The sequence below is a fragment of the Cydia fagiglandana genome, chromosome 9 (genome assembly GCF_963556715.1).
Source record: "Cydia fagiglandana chromosome 9, ilCydFagi1.1, whole genome shotgun sequence".
Taxonomy (NCBI): domain Eukaryota; kingdom Metazoa; phylum Arthropoda; class Insecta; order Lepidoptera; family Tortricidae; genus Cydia; species Cydia fagiglandana.
The window spans coordinates 14,676,417-14,697,371 of NC_085940.1; the positions used below are offsets into that span (position 1 = coordinate 14,676,417).

At 35.3% G+C, this 20,955-nt stretch overlaps 1 protein-coding gene across 1 annotated transcript in view; it reads left to right on the forward strand.

Annotated features, from left to right (window-relative positions):
- The first annotated feature begins 12,429 nt into the window (after positions 1-12,429).
- Positions 12,430-20,955, forward strand: part of LOC134667781 (uncharacterized) — a 60,680-nt gene continuing 52,154 nt past the window's right edge. Inside the window, exon 1 of the mRNA XM_063525191.1 lies at positions 12,430-13,112. The gene's annotated coding sequence lies outside the window, so the exon portion shown is untranslated. The remainder of the gene's footprint in view (positions 13,113-20,955) is intronic.

Consider the following 20,955-nt stretch of genomic DNA (forward strand, 5'->3'; position numbering starts at 1 on the left):
AGATTAGGTTTGTACTGCTATCAGTTAAGTGGGCTAGGTTAACACTGCGACCCTTACAGAAACGAATTGCTACTAGAAAAGTGGGTTAGGTTAGGTTTGAACTGTGACCCTTACAGAAACGAAATGCTACTAGAAAAGTGGGTTAGGTTAGGTTTGAACTCCAACCCACACAGAAACGAAATTCTACTAGAAAAGTGGGTTAGGTTAGGTTTGAACTGCGACCCTTCCAGATAAGAAATGCTACTAGAAAAGTGGGTAAGGTTAGGTTTGAACTGCGAACCTTACAGAAACGAAATGTTACTAGAAAAGTGGGTTAGGTTAGGTTTGAACTGCAACCCATACAGAAACGAAATAGATTTAAAAATTTGGTTATAATTTTACATTAAAATGGAGTTCTAATTTTGGTGGTCATTTACTATTTTTGGGTTTACAATGATTATTTTGGTGTCATTTTATTTAATAGGATAGCACGATGTAAAAATTTGGTTATCAATTGACATTAAATTGGGGTTTGAAATTTGGTAATTATTTACAATTTTTGGGTTACTAATGATTAATTTGGTGTCATTTCCTTTAATAGGATAGTAAAATGTAATAAAATTGGTAATCATTTCACATTAAAATGGTGTTATAATTTTGGTGATCATTCATTATTTTAGGGTGGTAAAGTAGATTTTTTTGGTATTAAATTTTATTAAATCTGGTGATCAGTTAAATAGCAGCCATATAAATTTCATGATTTTATAAATAATCAACAATCATCTATAGATTCATTATTGAAAGCAGAGAGACAAGGAAATTAAATGATTTAACTAAATTATATCAGTAATATGTTTGTGATGAAAATTACATTCAATTTCCTACACAGATTTAGGTATTTACTTACTTAAAATCAGACTTTGTAGCATACCCAATGAATATGAAAAGGTATTCATTCGTTTTGAAATGCGATTGAATACACCTCGGCCCCGGTATTGATGTAAATAGCGTTCAGTTTCAACAAAAACACGTTTTTAGGGTTCCGTACCCAAAGGGTAAAACGGGACCCTATTACTAAGACTTCGCTGTCCGTCCGTCCGTCCGTCCGTCCGTCTGTCTGTCACCAGGCTGTATCTCACGAATCGTGATAGCTAGACAGTTGAAATTTTCACAGATGATGTGTTTCTGTTGCCGCTATAACAACAAATACTAAAAACAGAATAAAATAAAGATTTAAGTGGGGCTCCCATACAGCAAACGTGATTTTTGACTAAAGTTAAGCAACGTCGGGCGTGGTCAGTACTTGGATGGGTGACCGTTTTCTTTTTGCATTTTTTTCCGTTTTTTTTTTTGCTTTATGGTACGGAACCCTTCGTGCGCGAGTTCGACTCGCACTTGCCCGGTTTTTACAATATCACTGAACCCTGTATTTTGATTCGATTTGGACCGAGTTTTCATTTCATGTTGAGCCAACACGTGTAACATGATTCTCGTTCCATTTTTTTTCCTTTGAGGCTTGCATTTAATTCATTTGAAGGATTGATATTTATGAGAATAATAAAGACTTCTATTGTTATTGCTTAGTCTAAGTATATAATTATGTATGTTAGATCGACCCACATCTAATTCCACTGACAATACCTAACGTTCACTGAATCTAAATATTTATTTACTCTTGCATTTGCACATGATTATAATTGCAGTGAGAAGCGTCATTTCATAATTTTCCTCACGTTATCCGCTTTCGGTCCGCTTAACAACGAATCCCGATAATTGGCGTAGGCACTAGTTTTTACGAAAGCGACTGCCATCTGACTTTCCAACCCAAAGAGTAAACTAGGCCTCATTGGAATTAGTCCGGTTTCCTCACCATGTTTTCGTTCACCGAAAAGCGACTGGTAATATAATCAAATGATATTTCGTACATAAGTTCCGAAAAACTCATTGGTACGAACCGGGGTTTGAACCCGCGGCCCCCGGATTGAAAGTCGCGCTCTCTTATCGCTAGGCCACCAGCGCTTTTGTGCAGTGAAAAACGTCATACAGTAACAAAAAGCTGTTTCATCTACTTTAATCAATAGCTAAAAGTCAATAAATTTTGGTTTATCACATAATAAAACTCCAATTTACTTTGCAGACTTTCCTTAAGCCTATTAAACTAAAGCACCAATTTGCTCTCCGATATTTTCAAGAGGTTCAATCCTGTATTAATGAATTTGATATGAAACGTTCAAGCGGCTTTTCAGTGGGAAGAAGCTAATTATGAGGATTATCCGACAAAATAGGAGTTTGGTATTAGCGAAGGGTTTCATTATAAAAGAACGACGTAAAGTCACATCATATAATGAGTGAGCCTACGTACCTACGTAGCTACAATAGGTACCTGCATGTTTTTATCATTTCTATAATACCTACTAGCACGAATATGATGGTCGATCTTGTCTACATGACATCGTGATAAAACGGTGTCCGTCACTTTCTATCCCGCGGCGTTGAAAAGTGACAGTTATTTTATCACGTGGATAAAGCCATCCATAATAGGTACGCTGACGTGTTGTATGTAAAAGAAGGAGCTTTAATTTAATAAATACGCTAGATTATTTCTACAATTGACGTCAAAGACATGTTTATATTTTTCGCCTTATTACAAAGGAGTAAGGTGCAAAACTGTAAACATATCTTTGTTGTCGACTGTATGGTTTCATACTTGTATACGAGTTTATATTTCCAAAAAGCTTTGACATTTTAAAAATAAAGTCTAACGACTAATTACAAGTTTTAAGAGACCTATTAAAATAAAACGCCTATCCAACCAAACTAAACCAAACGATAATAGTTTTTCTTTAGGCTGTAAGAGACGGAATTTTCTAGCTATTTCAAGTCATTTTTCTAAGAAGATAGTTTAAAACTGTTCGAATTTCATGGTCACTTAGTTTTCTGGCTGCAGTCCAGAGCCAATATTACTGGTTGCTGGTAATTACTGGCGTTATACATTGTAAACTGTCTTTAACAAAAGAGAAACGACTTCCAAAATAAGTTTAAAAGGCCATAATTTTGACTACCTATGTAAAGATTGTTCAGTAACAATTAGGTATGAATTACAATAAGATATCAATATCACCATAGGTTATATTATTTGAAGAGTTCTATTTCTCCAGGATCTTATTTTTAGATCCTGATTGAATCGAACTGTTAGTATATTATACTATTTCAAACAAAAAATAATTAAAAAAATTGATCCAAGCGTCTTAGAGAAATCGGGTAAATTAAAAAACTATCCCAAAAAATAAAAAAGAAGTTTATCCTTCCTTTCTTTTTTTTAAATCGCCTATAAAGGCTCTAAGTATTTCATCTTCTAGCCGCCCTCGGGCCTCTAAAAAAATGTCTACTGTTCTATTTTGAATATTCCTTTTGACAAATCAAAATTGTATTTGTCTTGGCAAGTTTTAATTTGTGGGCAGCTAGAGAAGTAAAATTTTACCATATATATATACGAGATGACAGAATAAGTTATATATATAATACGGCAGTTTATAGTATGAAATGTGACCTAGGCCCCCAAGCATCGATATCGTTAAAACTAATAAGTGTTCATTGAATTATTCGCAGACTCCCGCCCGTGTGTGATTAGTACTAAATATTTAATGCCACAGCGCCGGTTGTCTGCATCCAGTAGTTCCAGTACCAATATGTATACAGTATACTCTAGAAGCTAAAGGCCAGATCCCATGCGATTATGCTACTAATTCCATTATACTTAACTGCGTAATTTACGTAAACGTTGATCCTTGGATGCTAGATCTCAGATGTGGTACATTAATTAGGTTTGATACTTGAATATTAACATAACATGAGTCTGATTACTGGGAGGTGCATAATTAATATGAGCTTCACTAGGCATAGGTATTCATAATTATTCCATAGGATTAATGCAATAAATGTACATAATAATACTCGTAAAATTCTCCTTAATTAGGGATTGATGCCCATCCATACCAAAATCTACATCTATTTTCGATGGGCGAGTAATGATAAAATGAAAATCTGCTACATGCTAAGGCTACATGAGTGTAACTCTTGTGTTTTTGTATTCTTGAACGTAACTTTATTCCTCAGAACGCAGTCATTTATATTTAAACGTTAAATTTTATTTATGGGTTTTTATCAACGGATTTAGGTGTCTTGAAGACGTTTCACCCTGATAATCGTCCTATAAGTGGCTGAATTGGGGGACGAAACTTTAAGAGTGAAAAAGCATGTACTATTTGGCTACGAAATTTATATAGTTATCGTTTTAAATTGCGGTAATTATTAGTCCATGTATTTTATATCGGCATAGCATTTATTAAAATTTGGCGGGTTGAGCTGACGTAGAATGTAATAACCCGGCAAGTTACTCGACAGCTCTCTAAGTTTGCGCGGTCAAACTTTCTCTAATGAACCTTATTTCTACTAATTAACTGCTTGGCTTTATTAGATTACAAACTTTTAAGAAAAATCCCTATTAAACCGCTTATAACCTACGATAAATTTTGTAATACGTCATCATGAGTACCCGGCATGCTCGGTTAAAGCGACATTCCATTTCCAACTGCAGTTGCAATACTGTTCATTTCACTATGCAAACGCGTCGCTGTCATTGTCAATTTCCATAGTAAAATGAACAGTATTGCAGCTGCAGTTGGAAATGGAATGTCACTCTTATCCATATACAAACGTAGTTACTCTCTCATTTTAAAACGACTAGCTAGATTGCTCTGAAACTTTGTACTTAGAATAGGATAAGGTATATTATATAGGTACCTAGATAGCTATACCTAGATATTATCTTTACCCGTAATTAGCTTATGTAGCTTGAGTGGAGATACCATAGTTAAAAAAATACAGCGAATTTTTCATACTAGACTTGTTTTTGCTCTATTTCGTTTGTTTTATAAACTGAAGCTATATTACAGAACTAGATCTCCGAATGCAGGTTCAAAATAAATGTAATTCAACAACATGATATCCATATTCGTAACTAAGTCGGTACGCCACCTTTTGCATTGCCACATGAAGTACTTATATAAAAAGTCAATAAAAAATTAACCAACCGTGTAGCAATGCTTTACTTCATATCGCATGTCAGTTGTTATTTAACCAGTGAAGCTCGAACTAAAATCCAAGCACAAAATCCAAGCTCATGTAGGAAATTACAAAGCTATCAGGCCTTGAAGCTATATTACAGAACTAGATATACCTCATCTCTGAATGCAGGTTCAAAATAAATGTAATTCAACAACATGATATCCATATTCGTAACTAAGTCGGTACGCCACCTTTTGCATTGCCACATGAAGTACTTATATAAAAAGTCAATAAAAAATTAACCAACCGTGTAGCAATGCTTTACTTCATATCGCATGTCAGTTGTTATTTAACCAGTGAAGCTCGAACTAAAATCCAAGCACAAAATCCAAGCTCATGTAGGAAATTACAAAGCTATCAGGCCTGCTACATTACCGAGCTACTTAAGTAGAGTTGGCGTTGGTCCAGGCGGTCGTGTACTACACGGCGGTACAGGTTAACACTTTCGCTGCTGGCCTATATAAAATGTACCGGCATTCTGGCAATGAAAGTGTTCACGTCTAAAGGGTATTTTAGCTAAACGAGAGTGAAACGAGAATACGGGACTAAAACATGCTGGTTTTCACCAGAAATGAAAAAAAGCTGCCAAAATTAAGTGATAGTGATAATAGTCATTGTGGCAGAACAATTTTAGAGTAGCAACCAAAAACCAGAAGATGCTACGTTGAAAGGCCCCCGAGATTGAAAGAAAATGAAATAAAAAATTAAGAGATTTATTTAGTGTAAAACATATTTCACATAATAAAAATACTAGTATACCAAACAAAAGAAACATCATACATCTAAAACGATGCCTCTCAGCATATTCGGCAATTTCATTCAGCTGATATGACGATACATTAATATTGGGCACTTGTACTAAAGCTATGTATAAATGTGTATGAACATACCTGTATAGTTTTAATGTAGGTACGTAACAAAATTTACCCACATTTTTGTTAAAATTTTTTTTTGAAAGGACAAGTTAAAATTATAACGGATTATATGATGCCAGCATCTAAACCAACAGACGTATCTGTTTTCAAAGAAGCTTTCTCCAAGCGCAAAGTAAAGTTTTAGTTACTACTTACCCGTTGCCGTAACTATTTAGTTCAACAATGGGGCGCTTATAAACTGAAAGTAACGAGCGAAGCGATGTGACAAATTGTTTTTAACAAAGCACTGCCAAAATGGAACAGCGTCGCTCCGGCACTCAATGCTTTTTGTCGCCTAAATTGAAGTGCATTGTGTTACTCTTAAGGCCTTTGCACACAGGCGTGGCTCGGAGTTAAGTTTTACCCTTTTCTTATGTGTACGTATAGTGCTTTAGGTTTTATACACATTTAGAGTACTTACATACATACTAAAAATGCCTAATTTCATTCCACATTCTAAAATACGCCCGTTTGTATGGTTATATTAAGTTTATGGTTTCGAAGTCGAAACATGTCATATTTGTAAATTTTATTCAATTCTTTAACTCTTTTTCTTAGGTCTTAGGTTAGGTTAGGTGCGTCAGGTTTTATACGCATTTAGAGCACCTACGTACTTACTAAAAATACCTAATTTAATTCCACATTCTGAAATATGCCCGTTTGTATGGTTATATTCAGTTTATGGTTTCGAAGTCGAAACATGTCATATTTGTAAATTTTATTCAATTCTTAGTGTGTCGCAATACATTTTTGCAATTATGTGGGCGTGATGTATTGATATTGAATTCAGTTTATATAATATTATTTATTATTCAAAAGGATGGGATATATCACGCGTAAAATTAAGTTTTAAATTTACCTCCGATGTTTCGAGGATGGCGTCTTCTCCGAAACCACGGGAACAACGCCGTCCTCGAGACGTCGGAGGTAAATTTTAAACTTAATTTTACACGATTAAGTCCCGTCGTTGTGAATAATAATGAGTAATAATCGTGAAAGTTTAAATCAGTATATTATTTCTAAATACGCTTTTACAAATAAAAACAAATCTATGTATGCGAGTGAGAAAAGTGCTTAACAATTTCTCAACTGCAAAACTACGTTTCTGTCAAAGTTCACAGCCAAATTTGCATGTATGCGTCAAAAGTGCAACATAATTCAGTTTAGAAACTAAAAGGGGTTGAATGCAGGAAATGGTTATGAAATGTTGCTATTTGTTCTTTTAACTTTAACAGCGAGGATTGCTCAGGGCTAGTAAAAGCAAATGGACTGTTTTTTTTATTTACTCGTTTTTTCTGGTACGATTCGCGAACATTTTGAAATATAAAAATGCATAAATAGTGCATACAATCTGAGTTTGATTTGATGGATTTGATACTTCATACATTTTGTGTCATTTGCTTAGTGAGCGAAGAACGCTTGTAAATGAAAAAGATACCTTTAATTAACATACAAACCAAATTTCAGGACTGTTCTAGAGATTTCGAGGTTAGTCCTAATCCGATTGTTCTATAGTATCTATTTGGATATTAATTATCCTATACCGACTTTAACATACTAAGGCCCACTTACACCATTCCACTAACCTGGGGTAGTGAATGAGTTAAACAAAGCAACAATTAATTGACAGGTAAACTTAAGACGGCACAAATTCATGTGTACCACCTCCTTAGAACGTCATATCGCACATATCAATTCACAACACATATTAAATTAGCCTCATTGCATTGAAACAATGCAACTACAGCATACTCCCGTCAAGGCAAAATTCACCTTTCCCATCTGCCAATAGGGTTTCAATTGGTTTACCTCACAGCTAGTCCCGGAGAGCTCTCCAAGGCCCGGTGGCACTGTAAACTGTAAACTCGACAGCGGATTGACTTGCGCTGCAGTTAACTGCTTTAGTGTCGTGTGGGACAAACAGCCCTAATGGAATATTATGTAACTGGACTCGAGTACAGATTTAATTTTGTTTTACGACATTGTACGGATGTATGGTTGGTGTTTTTAAATTTTCTTTACTTATAGTTACCTACCTGATACATAGCAAAGTCAAACGTATTAAATATTTACTATCGCTAATCGCGGGAGATTGCTCTTTAGCAATAAGACTGCCTGTTATATGCTTCTATATTCAATTGTTGTTGTTTTTCTTTAAGATGTGTCTTTTACGGAAATGTAACAAAAATAAACAGTAAGTAATTCTATCTATCTTTCCATCTAACACTCGGTTTAAGATCTTTAGGTACATATTGTTCACTGAGACCCTAAAGAAGGTAGCTTATTTTAAAGGGGCTCACAGATTAACAGTTCGCCGGACGATATCAACCTGTCAGTTGGACGCAAAAGGTGACAGTTCCGAACAACTTATGTACAGGCTGATATCGTCCGGCGAACTGGTAATCTGTGTGGTGGGCCCCTTTAAAATAAGCTGCCTTCTTTAAGGTCTCGATGAACAATGTAGGTATATATAATTAGTTTTATTTTTATTTTATTGGTAGGTACAGTTTGCCTTTTAAAGAATTAACGGCGACTGAAAAGAACCTCTGCTTTCCTCTCTACACGGCCGTCAGAGACGCGTTGGACAGAAACCGGTGGAGACAGATCATCCGCTCCAGATGCAACCCTGATACTGACCACGATCCTCAGACATGAGGGACCGACCAAAGAGAGAAAAGAACCAAAATTGAGAGTAATAACGTGAAGCCGCCTTTTCACAGCAGCTTTGAAGCACGCTCGTTAGTGGCTGTAGTGTCTCGTCAACATCCGTGCATGGCTTAAAATTCGCCGTTCAAACCTCACGAGTATAGTCAGACTTTGTAAATAACTATCTGGTTGATTCACAAAATAAATTTTTGTTAAAAAAACCGGGCAAGTGCGAGTCGGACTCGCGCACGAAGGGTTCCGTACCATAATGCAAAAAAAAACAATAAAATAGCAAAAAATAAACGGTCACCCATCCAAGTACTGACCACTCCCGACGTTGCTTAACTTTGGTCAAAAATCACGTTTGTTGTATGGGAGCCCCATTTAAATCTTTATTTTATTCTGTTTTTAGTATTTGTTGTTATAGCGGCAATAGAAATACATCATCTGTGAAAATTTCAACTGTCTAGCTATCACGGTTCGTGAGATACAGCCTGGTGACAGACGGACGGACGGACGGACGGACGGACAGCGAAGTCTTAGTAATAGGGTCCCGTTTTACCCTTTGGGTACGGAACCCTAAAAACCACACTCAATTTTATAATCCACTCAATTGTTTTCCGTGCTTAATTTCATTAATTTGCAACTCGCAATTTACATTTTTATTCCAATATTTCATAGCGCATAAAATATGCCGTGCAAACTCATAAACGGTTTGAGTAATACCTCTATGAAAACTATGCAATAAAGCTGAACTGGAAACTAGAGGTGCCCCGAATAGTGAATTTGGCCGGATACCGAATATTCGGCCCCTCTCTCGGCCGAATACCGAATATTCGGCATGACATGCGAACATTTTGAGTCACAATTATTATGAAAACTGTTCGCCAAGAAAGCACAATTAACGTTTGCTGAGATTTATATGTTTATGTTGAACAGAATTAATTAATGTAGTCAATAAAATCATGCCCATGATAAAAATAAAATATTTTGTAATCAACAAATGCTCAATAACGTGCCTTCGTATTTAGCTAATTTCCAAGAATACATTTTAAATATGTATTAAATGTACCTTTTCTGATGGTTATTTTTTTGTGTATTTTTTTAGGTAGGTGCAACAGATATTCGGTATTGGGCCGAATACAAATAGTAGGCAACATTCGGCCGAATACCGAATAGTCGGCAAAGTGGCCGAATATCGAATAATTGCCGAATATTCGTGGCATCTCTACTGGAAACCACGCTTTATTTATTCAACTCGGGCGGTCAGAAGAGGCGATATCTGATTTTATTACAAAGGCGCATGTGCCCTTTTTATTTTAAGTAAAGAACATTGAATGTGTAGTGAAAATGCATGCTTTCTGTTTGAGAAATGGGAGTGTGCTTAACGAACTATTAGGTACACTTATAAATCGATAAAAAAGGCATCAGGCTTGTTTTGTAGGGAACACTCGGACTATCGGTGCGATTCGGGAAATGATTTAGAGATTCACAAGATATGAAATAGTAACGATATGTGACGTTCCACGGAAAAAGGTACCATTGCCTCGGCTGAATATTGGAGCGGCGTTAATAATAGCGTAAGCGCCAGCCGCCATAAGGCACCTTTTGCCGTGGAACGTCACATATCTTTACTATTTCATATCTAGGGAGTCTCTAATTCATTTCCCGAATCGCGCCGTATATCGGTTTAATTTTAGCATGGTAATGTAACTTACCTGACCTACTCGTGTAATGACATTCAATTGTATTGTATTTTGTTTTTTTTTTGCTTACTTACGTATTAACATGTGTTTAAAAGCATCTGCAAAAAGTCTAATTAGATACATGAATTGAGTTAAAAAAAAATTACTAGGTAGTTACATAAATATTAGGTACCCTATATCTTTATTTGCCTGTTGTAAATTGGTATCCTGGATCATGAAAAAATAAATCAGACACTATCAAGCATAGAATAACATAATATGGTAGAAAAACATTGCCATCCCTTACTTGCCAGGCAGCTAATTATCTGTGAAAATACCTTTTTAACACACTGGTATGATGCCAAAGAGTGCATGGAAAGCCGTTAGCGATAGTTATTCCAAAGTGGTACCGAGTAAACGACCGTCAACTAAGGTACCCAGTATAAAGAGCACCTCTGAATACTCAAAACCTTTATGAAAGATGAGGTCTCAGTTATCCTGGACTTTTAGAATCAAAGTCTCGCCTAGGCTCAACAAAAGGTTAGAATACAGGCGTGAACATTTGGCCTCAGTCCTCGGTCTTACAACGATCCAACTTTGGCCTCAAACTGCACTCTTTTAAGAGGATGTGGCATTTAAAATACCTGAAACTTGGCAACTGAAAGTCGAAGTGATTTGAGAAAAGTGTTTATTGTTTCTCTTGCTGTACGGATATGATGGTCGTTCTTGTCTAAGTGACAGCGTGATAAAACGATGTCCGTCACTTTCTATCTCATGGTGTTAAAAAGTGACAGTTATTTTATCACGTGGATAAAGATGGATAAAGCCATCCATAATAAGCTGGCTGGTTATCATTCAGTCTGATGTTAAATAAAACAGTAATTTAATTTGCAATATTGAGGCCTTTCGAAGCATCCTGGGTTATTGACTTATGCTCGATATACAAAAAATCACGAACATAGATCTAAAGTGCACTTTAAATTTTTTAACAAAATATGGCCAAAAGCTAAAAATATGAAAATTGCTATTATTCTATCTAAAAATCGGCATTATTTAAACGTACAAAAAATTTAAATTATACATGATATACACGTTCCCGAGCACGCATTTCCATCTCGCTCACGCTTACGCTCAGAGAGAGTGAGTGAAGAACACGAACTTACTAGGCCTTAAAAATAAGTTATTGGGTATTTGATGTACTTACAGAGGAAATGACACAAACAAACAGTTTTTAAGTAAGATGGATCTTTAACTGTTTTTCGTACATACAAATCTTCAGAAAAATTCGAAAGAAAAAAATACATCATCTGTGAAAATTTCAACTGTCTAGCTATCACGGTTCTTGAGATACAGCCTGGTGACAGACAGACGGACGGACGGACGGACAGCGAAGTCTTAGTAATGGTCCCGTTTTACCCTTTGGGTACGGAACCCTAAAAATGACGGTCATAAATAATATTTGTTGACGTAATACATTAAACCAAATGAATATACTTGTAGAACTTAAACCTAAGCTAATGTTATGCAAGTGTAAACCGAGTAACCGTGCAAAACGTTTAACATAATTGCCATTCAACATTCATTTTCTGCTGAAAGAAAATGTTTCTTCTTTTCGTGTAGGTTTTGCTTTTACTTTCATTTGCAAAGGTTAACTGGAAGAGATCATTTAAATAAGTAAGTCTTGGTAGTTACTCTGTCTCTTACCTTAGGAGATGAGTAGGTAGAAATTGTAATTTTTGCAACGAAAAATATCAAAATAAAGTGTGATTTAGCCAAGCTCAGAACTTTACGAATTTGTATAAAACAATATTTCTAGACACATTTACTTTATTTTCCATTTTCACCAGATATTCCACTTCTTGTAATAGCCTGCAAGATTACATCTGAGACCTTGGGACTATGAGAACTTCAGATATTTATAGACTGTTATAGTGGGTAGGTACCCGAGAGAAGCTCTAGGCGACAACGTTTATTCATCAAACCTTTGTTTTCGACAAATCACTACCTCTTTAATCTTCAAACAACTTACACTTTTTTGCGGGAAGTAGTAATTTCCGATAGTTGACACTGTCGACAGCTAAAGATAGAACACTCTGTCTGTGAATCAATTCCAAGAATCGCCAACTCATCATGATTCCGTTTGCAAAAATACACCGAATACCTACGCGTCCAATCGAATTAACAATGCCTATTGCCCATCATTGCCAAAACCACCACAGGTACCTTTAGGTAGCCGAGCCGACTGATACGAAAAACACCAAGGCCAAACCAAAAGACATATCTCTTTCGCAGATCGAAAAGTTGTGCGTGCTCAGGCCTCTTCAACATTCTTCCCGTCTGCCTTTCCTAAAACTGGCATAAAGCAACTGAAATTATTAGAACAAATGAACGTGCAAAATCAGTGGCGGGCGATTCAGCGTGGCGTGCAGTTCGATCGTGGCAAAGCAAGGCGCGGAGGAAACGTCAGAAAAATCGAATTTCCATGACGGCAGTCGAGGCTGAGGCGGCGCGGCGGCAACACCGCCGAGACAGCGCCCGCGCGCGGGCCCTAGCACCGCACTGTACGCGCCGCACGCCGACGCAGCTCGCTCACATACAACTTTCAAAAACGACCAGTACCCAGTGCTCAAAGTGTTCTAACCCAAAATCAAATGGTACATGGTGGGCTAATTAAGGATTATGGGTTTGGCTGCGACCCGAACACGGGTCACTTTGTCGCCCGACCGCATAAATTCGTGCTCGTTTGTTTCTTTATTAAAAGGTGACGTCATTAACGCGGTTTTCGTGTGCGATTACGATTACGAGTTGAGTCGATAAGCCAACAAGTGCCATAAAGTTGCATTGTCTCATTAGCTTTGTTTTAAGTTGGAAATGCTGATAAGTTGTTATGTATTCGGCAAATTACGGCCTTCATTTTTTATTGATTAATAAACTATTGCATTGTTATCGATACCTAGTTATCGGGCTTGTATTGCAGAATGCCCTTTCAACATGAATTCAGCCTTGTTTGCGGACTGTTGGCGGATATTTTCAATGTAAAGTTGTGCAGCTTTTGAAGTTAAACGAAAAGTGAATAGGCAGGCAAACTTGTGCACATTACCTATCTTTTAGTCATTATGGAGTTTGTCATAAGCTGTATTCAACATTGGACTATTATAAAGTGCCTAATAACTACGGCCTTGATTTGCAAAAGTTAGTAAGTATTCCTTCATTATAATTATATTAAGGTACTTACCGTAAACTCAGGTAACTTTTATTCAATTTATGTAGGTAGGTATCTACTTGTATCTATACCGATGTAAAGGTAAATTTTCTAATATAATATATATTTTTTTACATTATGTACAGTCAAGGAATTTAAATTCCGACCCATTTCGTACTTTGTCACAGTGACAACCGTATGAGGTCTCTAGCGGCTTTCATATTGATTGTCACTGTGACAAAGTACGAAATGGGTCGGAATTTAAATTCCTTGACTGCACTAACCTCACTCAACGTACCTATATAGTTATTAACAACCATAATTATAAAAAGTTATTTTCTGAAATAAAGTCTTAATAATCTGAACCATAATTAGTATTCATAGTTACCTGAATTTATGGTACCTACTTATCTAGTTTTATTTGTATTTGATAATTATAATGTAAAACTTACATAGGCACTAAATGGACTGGTTTCGTTTATAATATAAAGTTTTTCTAGCTTAATTAAAAATAACTAGGTTTATAATTGGGTAGTGATTAACTTTAGTTGTCAATACAAGCTCCACAACTATAGTTAGTCAAAAACAAAATCATTAAGTAAAATAAATTCTAATAAAAACTATGAAAACTAATTTAAAATTCGATTAAACTTATATTATTAGTTCTTTAACTACGGGTCTTTAAGTGCTTCAAGTCAAGCACTGATTTCTAAACTTTTCCAGTCTAGAAATTACTCAGTGCCTAACTACGTAAACTTATAAATAATTAGATTTCATTTTCCAGCTGTGCAGTACATTTTGTAATAAATAAAATTCAGGACTCCCATTTTCATACTTAAATACTTACAAAGTGTTACTTTGTATTTGCTATTCGACCTACATTCAGGACGCGTAAAATATAATAATTATTAATTATGTATTTCACTTATACTACTTAGAGCTCACGTGACATTGATTGACAATGAAATCACATGTTATTAAATAGTACAGTACGATAAACGTGTAAAAAATGGGAAATTTGCAACGAGTGGCAATAAACCAAAACACGACCAAAGGGAGTATTTTAAATCGACACGAGTTGCGAATTACCTATTCGCACATGTATCGTACAACGTTTTACAGTACATATGACAATTTAAATTTTCAACATAGTTACGTAATGCGCTAATTATCGCACTACTTGCGATAAAGTATTACTGAATCGCGATTAGAAAGGGATTGAGATAGCTGTCAATCCATATTGATTTTGACGTAAGTGTATAGAAATCTGTTATTTCTAATCCCTTTCTGATCGCGGCATGATAATAGCACCATATGTAGTGAAAAATCTAAACACACCTGGCTTTAGAAAAAATAAGCTGATATCCGAACTTCTCCATAAAAATTAAATCTCCAAACATGCAAATGAAATAAACACAATTATTACACAAAATATGAGACGTACGAGTAGGTACGTATATATCTTTCGAAGATAAAGCCTTCCGACAACTGTATTAACAGATAAGATATATTTTTCCTTTCTCAGATATCCCGACTTTTACTTTTCCCGCCTTTAGCCTGATTAACATTACAAAGAACACTGGATACGTTTTCGCAACTTTGTCTCTAGCTAGCACACATAAACCAATAGCTGTGTAAATTGATAAGTGAATAGTTGATAATCATACCTATTCAGACTCTAGTAATAATTTTAAACAATATTGAGTGTCTTTTTATTATTGTAAAACACTCTTGAAAAATAAGTCATTGCAAATATGTAACAATTATGAATCATTTACGATTATTTACCTACATTATTTTGCTTTCATTAGTAATAGTTGCTGAGTTTTAAAAGGGTTTTTCAATTAAAATACACGTCAAGATCAAGTAGTCTTTTAATGCTAATAAACGATCTAAGATTTACTCTGGCTTCATAATCCGAACTTCGATGATGCCAGATTGACAGTATTCATCTGCATTATATATGAAAAAAAAAAGTTTCCAATCGATAACGCTATCAGAAGTAGATTAAACCCGACTGCATGATTTTGTTGTAATGTTTACCTATACGAGTATAAGCGTGTTAATAAAAGTGTACAAACGTATCGAAAGAAGGTTTTTTTTTATCAAAGTTATGAATGTCGTTCGAGATGGAGACCATAGATAGAAACAGCACAAATTATAACTGGCTTGTCTTTAAAAAAATATCTCTCGTACATAATAGTATTGTTGTGGTATAGTGGAAATTCTTATAATATGCGTAACACCCTATTTTGTAAAAAAAATAAGATGAGCTTTTTTGTTAAATAATAAATAGACAAGGTACTGGTCCATTCTGTCCTATAAATTTAATCTTAGTAACATTACTTTTTGTACTTTATGAATACCTTTACCCCCTCCACCTTAGCATCATTAAACCCGGAGGTAACTAAGCAGAATGTACAAATAGTACAGTCATTATAGATTTTGACCCGTGAATAATTAGTTCTTGGATTTTTTTTTCGTAGGTCCCTCGGGGGGGTCACTGGGAGTGTAAATTCAAAAAGTAGGCTGAATCACAGGTTCCTGCGTATATTCGAAAAATGTTTTTTTTCCAAAAAAACGGTTTTTCTTCAATAACTCGGCCATTTTTGATTTTACAGTAAAACCGTAAGGACAAAAATTGTAGGAAATTTGATTCTCTACAACTTAGTCCAGTCAATATATCCAAAAAACCGACCCTTCCCGTGAATAATCAGTTCTTGGATTTTTTTTCGTACGTCCCTCGGGGCAATCACTGGGAGTGTAAATTCAAAAAGTAGACTGAATCAGGGTCCTGTGTATATTCGAAAAACGGGTTTTCTTGAATAACTCGGTCATTTTTGATTTTACAGTAAAACCGTGAGGACAAAAATTTTAGTAAATTTGATTCTCTACAAGTTTGTTTCCCTTCATTTATGCCGTAAAGCGTGGAACATAGGAGATAATGATAATATTTTGAATTTGTCGCGTTTTTCAGGTTTAATTTCTAAAATATCGATTTTGGGGGAAAAAAGGTGGGAACCAAAATTGTTCATAATTTGATTCTCTACAAGTTTAGTCCTCTTCATTTATGTCGTAAAGTTGAAAATAAACGAGATGTTGAATTTATTTTGAATTTGTCGCTTTTTTCAAATTTTATTTCCAAACTATCGATCCTAGAAGAAAAATTGTGAGGACCGAACTTGTAGAGAATCAAATTTTCTAAAATTTTTGTCCTCACGGTTTTACTGTAAAATCAAAAATGACCGAGTTATTCAAGAAAAACCGTTTTTCGAATATACACAGGACCCTGATTCAGTCTACTTTTTGAATTTACACTCCTAGTGATTCCCCCGAGGGACGTACGAAAAAAAAATCCAAGAACTGATTATTCACGAGAAGGACGATTTTTTGGATATAATGACTGGACTAACTTGTAGAGAATCAAATTTCCTACAATTTTTGTCCTTACGGTTTTACTGTAAAATCAAAAATGGCCGATTTATTGAAGAAAAACCGTTTTTTTTGGAAAAAAAAACATTTTTCGAATATACGCAGGAGCCTGATTCAGCCTACTTTTTGAATTTACACTCCCAGTGACCCCCCGAGAGACCTACGAAAAAAAAATCCAAGAACTAATTATTCACGGGAAGGGTCGGTTTTTTGGATATAATGACTGTACTAAAAGTACAAGTGATAACTGTTCTAAGCATAACATATGAAAGTTAAAATCTGGGTCAGTGAACGCACGCGATAGTCAACTTACACCGTGCTTATATCTGCCATTAATTTACATAGTATTAATGTAATTAATAAGGAGCTGATGGATTACTTGTAAAATTGATTGTATGTAATAGTACATTTCGATGCTAGTGCGGAAGGTATGTCATTACTTCACGAGTACCGAGATATCTTGCCACGAGCCGCAGGCGAGTGGCAAGACTCGGGACGAGTGAAGAATGACATTTCCGCACGTGTATCGAACGACGTTTTTTAATACAGTTGCGAAAAAATAAGAAAAACATTGTTAATCGTACACTAAACAAAAGTGGTAACAGTGACAGCTCGGTTAGACGTCGTCTTTAAGTATATTATATCTATGGGCGTTTGGCAGCTATTCCGTTCCATTCAGTCAACTTATTAAGAACGGAATTTTCAATATTGAATATTAAAAAATAAACGTGTTATAATGATGAAGAGGTAAGTAATTAAATATGAAATATGTAATATTTTTCGTATTCTTACATTAACGGTAGGTTTTTATGCTGATTACGACGTTTAAAGGAAACTAATATTAACACTCATCAATAAGTAGTCGTGAATTGGAATAAGTATAAATTTAAAAAAAATGGAAAAGTAAAAAGCACTAGTTCGAGATAACCAACTTTCCGCACGCTAAACAGCTACGTAAAGTAGCACTTTTTGAGCAACTGTATTAAAAAAGAATTTAATAGCATACCAGTCTGGTTTTGGGAAAAACACAATAATTAAGTATTAGGTGTCGTACTGACTAATTTTCATTATTTGATAAGACCATTTATTATTACAGATCGTTTTATGAGTTTTTGGGACCACTTTATTGAAGCACCCTAATCCTAGGATTAATCTAAAGTCAGATTCGAAGACTTGGATAATGTTATTCATATTTAGGACAAATGCCACACTATTTACGACCTAGATTTTAACCACTTACACTCTGTTTGCCATATCTATTGATATATGAACTAAAATTGATTATCTACTATTTAATTGTGGTAAGTTAAAGTTACTTTACATTCTACGATTTAAAATAACTAGAATTATTACGGAAATCACACTTAAAAATAAAACAACGTTTCCGAAAGCCGCCATTATCTGTTCGCCGCCATACTATTAGATTGTCACCTGTCATAATGTGACTTTAATAAGCACATTGCACCCATCAATACTGCGACAACCTAATGGCGTATGATCGATAAGAAGGTAGTTCGACTGTTGACTATGACTGTAAATACAGTCAGGGATTGTACAAGATTGAGGCCCACTTGCATCAACCATATTTAACAGACTGCTTAACGTCAAACAGCAGTGAAGTATGAAATTTCCCTTACAAATAAATTTATCGAACGCTTTAACGGTGACAGGCGATTTGGTGCAACCGACCCTTAGTTGAAACTTAATTAATATAAATAGGCTGATTCACTATATAAAACTGAATGTATTTTACCAGTTTATTTAAAATAGTTGAAAGAAAGAAGATCAAAGATTTTGTACTATTGAATGATTTTATAATTACATATTAGCAAAAACACAAATTTCATCACAATACTTGTTATCGTGACGTCAGTCCATACGAGTACGTCTCTTTTACTAACTCCATAGTTATTGTTTTAATGCCTTAAAAAGAGTACCTAGCTGTTTTAACTATATACTTTTTTTTACATAGTCATAAACGTTACATAGTGTAGGTATATATATATATATGTATCTTACGTTAATATGTTGAGAACAGGCTGCGTAACAGGCTCGGATGGCACTTGGCACAAACATTAGGTATATAATATACTTTCTTTCTCTTCCAAAAACCTCTTAGGAATATAATGACTGTCCGAAAATTATCCGTAAATAAAAAAAAATATCTACACCCAAGACTATTTCAAATGTGCTTTCGCGGTATGCGGTCACTGCGCTTTTGCGAAAACGATGTAGTACCATCTATACACTTTCAAATGTCAAAATTAATATCGAGTATTAACCTACTTTTTTCTGAACTTAGCGGTAGCTATAGCGGTAATGGCTTTACAGTCATGATGTATTAGTCTCCTGAGACCCATGAGCAATTGTTTTGTTTTTACAACCATTAACTTTAAAAAATTATAACATGGTCATTTTGAACTATAAAAATAAAATTTTGACCTGGTACAAAACTTTGTACGCCTCACGACTTAAATCGTAGGTAGGCAATTAAATTGGTATAACCTATAACCTTCTGATAATACTTACCTAATGATAGTAGTAATAAACTTACTTAATTCAACTTTAAAAAACACATATAGCGTTTTTTACACGACTGACCCTAACTGTTACACGTTTGTCACAATGTGTTATAACAGTTACCTACTCATGATTGACAAATAGTTATATCAGTATCGATTCATGATTTGGTAATCACTAAGGCCGATTCTGCGTTAGCAATTTGATATAGTTTTTATATTATTTTGATACGACCTTGAGTTAACGTGCACAGCTAACGCTGATTGGTCGTCACGAAATGCAATATGTGCCCTGTTTTACAAAAGCTTGTAACTTGTAATACAAGTGGAAATCCCTTTTTGACTGCTTTTGTTAGAAAGGGACTTCCACTTCCACTTGTATTACAAGTTACAAGCTTTTGATAAACAGGGCACAGGACTTGCCTTATAAGGCATTAGGTACGCTCGCACTTAATGATGCGCGTGAGATGACTTAATATATTGTATCTAAATAAGATCAAAACCTTATCAAATCATATAAGCAGAATTGGCCGCAATGTGAGCTTTGTAGGAACTTGTGCAGTAGAGTGTAATGGATTCATAGCCGCAACTCGGACATAGATAATAGACAAAGCCAGTGATGCAAAATGCTACGCACATTTTGCATTCACTGACTGTCCATAACAGTAATGATTTTAACATGAGTATTGGTAAATGTTCAGTGATATTTTGAGAAATCAAATACATAGTTTGGCAGTGCTATTTATTTGGCACAGTGTGTAAATACTTCTAGTTATTTGGGTAAGTCTAAACATATCAATTGTGTTCTGTTACAGACCTTTATTTTGTAACCTGTCCAAAAAAGTCAAGCAATTCCTCCTCGCTGACACTATTCGTAAATGATGACGGACTGTCGTATAATTAAGTATCGGTCATATTTAATCAGACATTCTAACTGAAATAAATGTCATACACTAAAGAAAACCGGGCAAGTGCGAGTCAGACTCGCGCACGAAGGGTTCCGTACCATAATGCAAAAAAAAAAAACAAAAAAAGCAAAAAAAAAAACGGTCACCCATCCAAGTACTGACCACTCCCGACGTTGCTTAACTTTGGTCAAAAATCACGTTTATTGTATGGGAGCCCCATTTAAATCTTTATTTTATTCTGTTTTTAGTATTTGTTGTTATAGCGGCAACAGAAATACATCATCTGTGAAAATTTCAACTGTCTAGCTATCATGGTTCGTGAGATACAGCCTGGTGACAGACAGACGGACGGACGGACGGACGGACGGACGGACAGCGAAGTCTTAGTAATAGGGTCCCGTTTTACCCTTTGGGTACGGAACCCTAAAAATGTGAACAAGGCGACCAATTCCTCCAGTGACCGAGGTCGGAATCTAATCATTATCATCAGCCGGCGTTGCCATCGGCTGGCAGAGTCAGACACATTGAAACGGCTGAGCTACT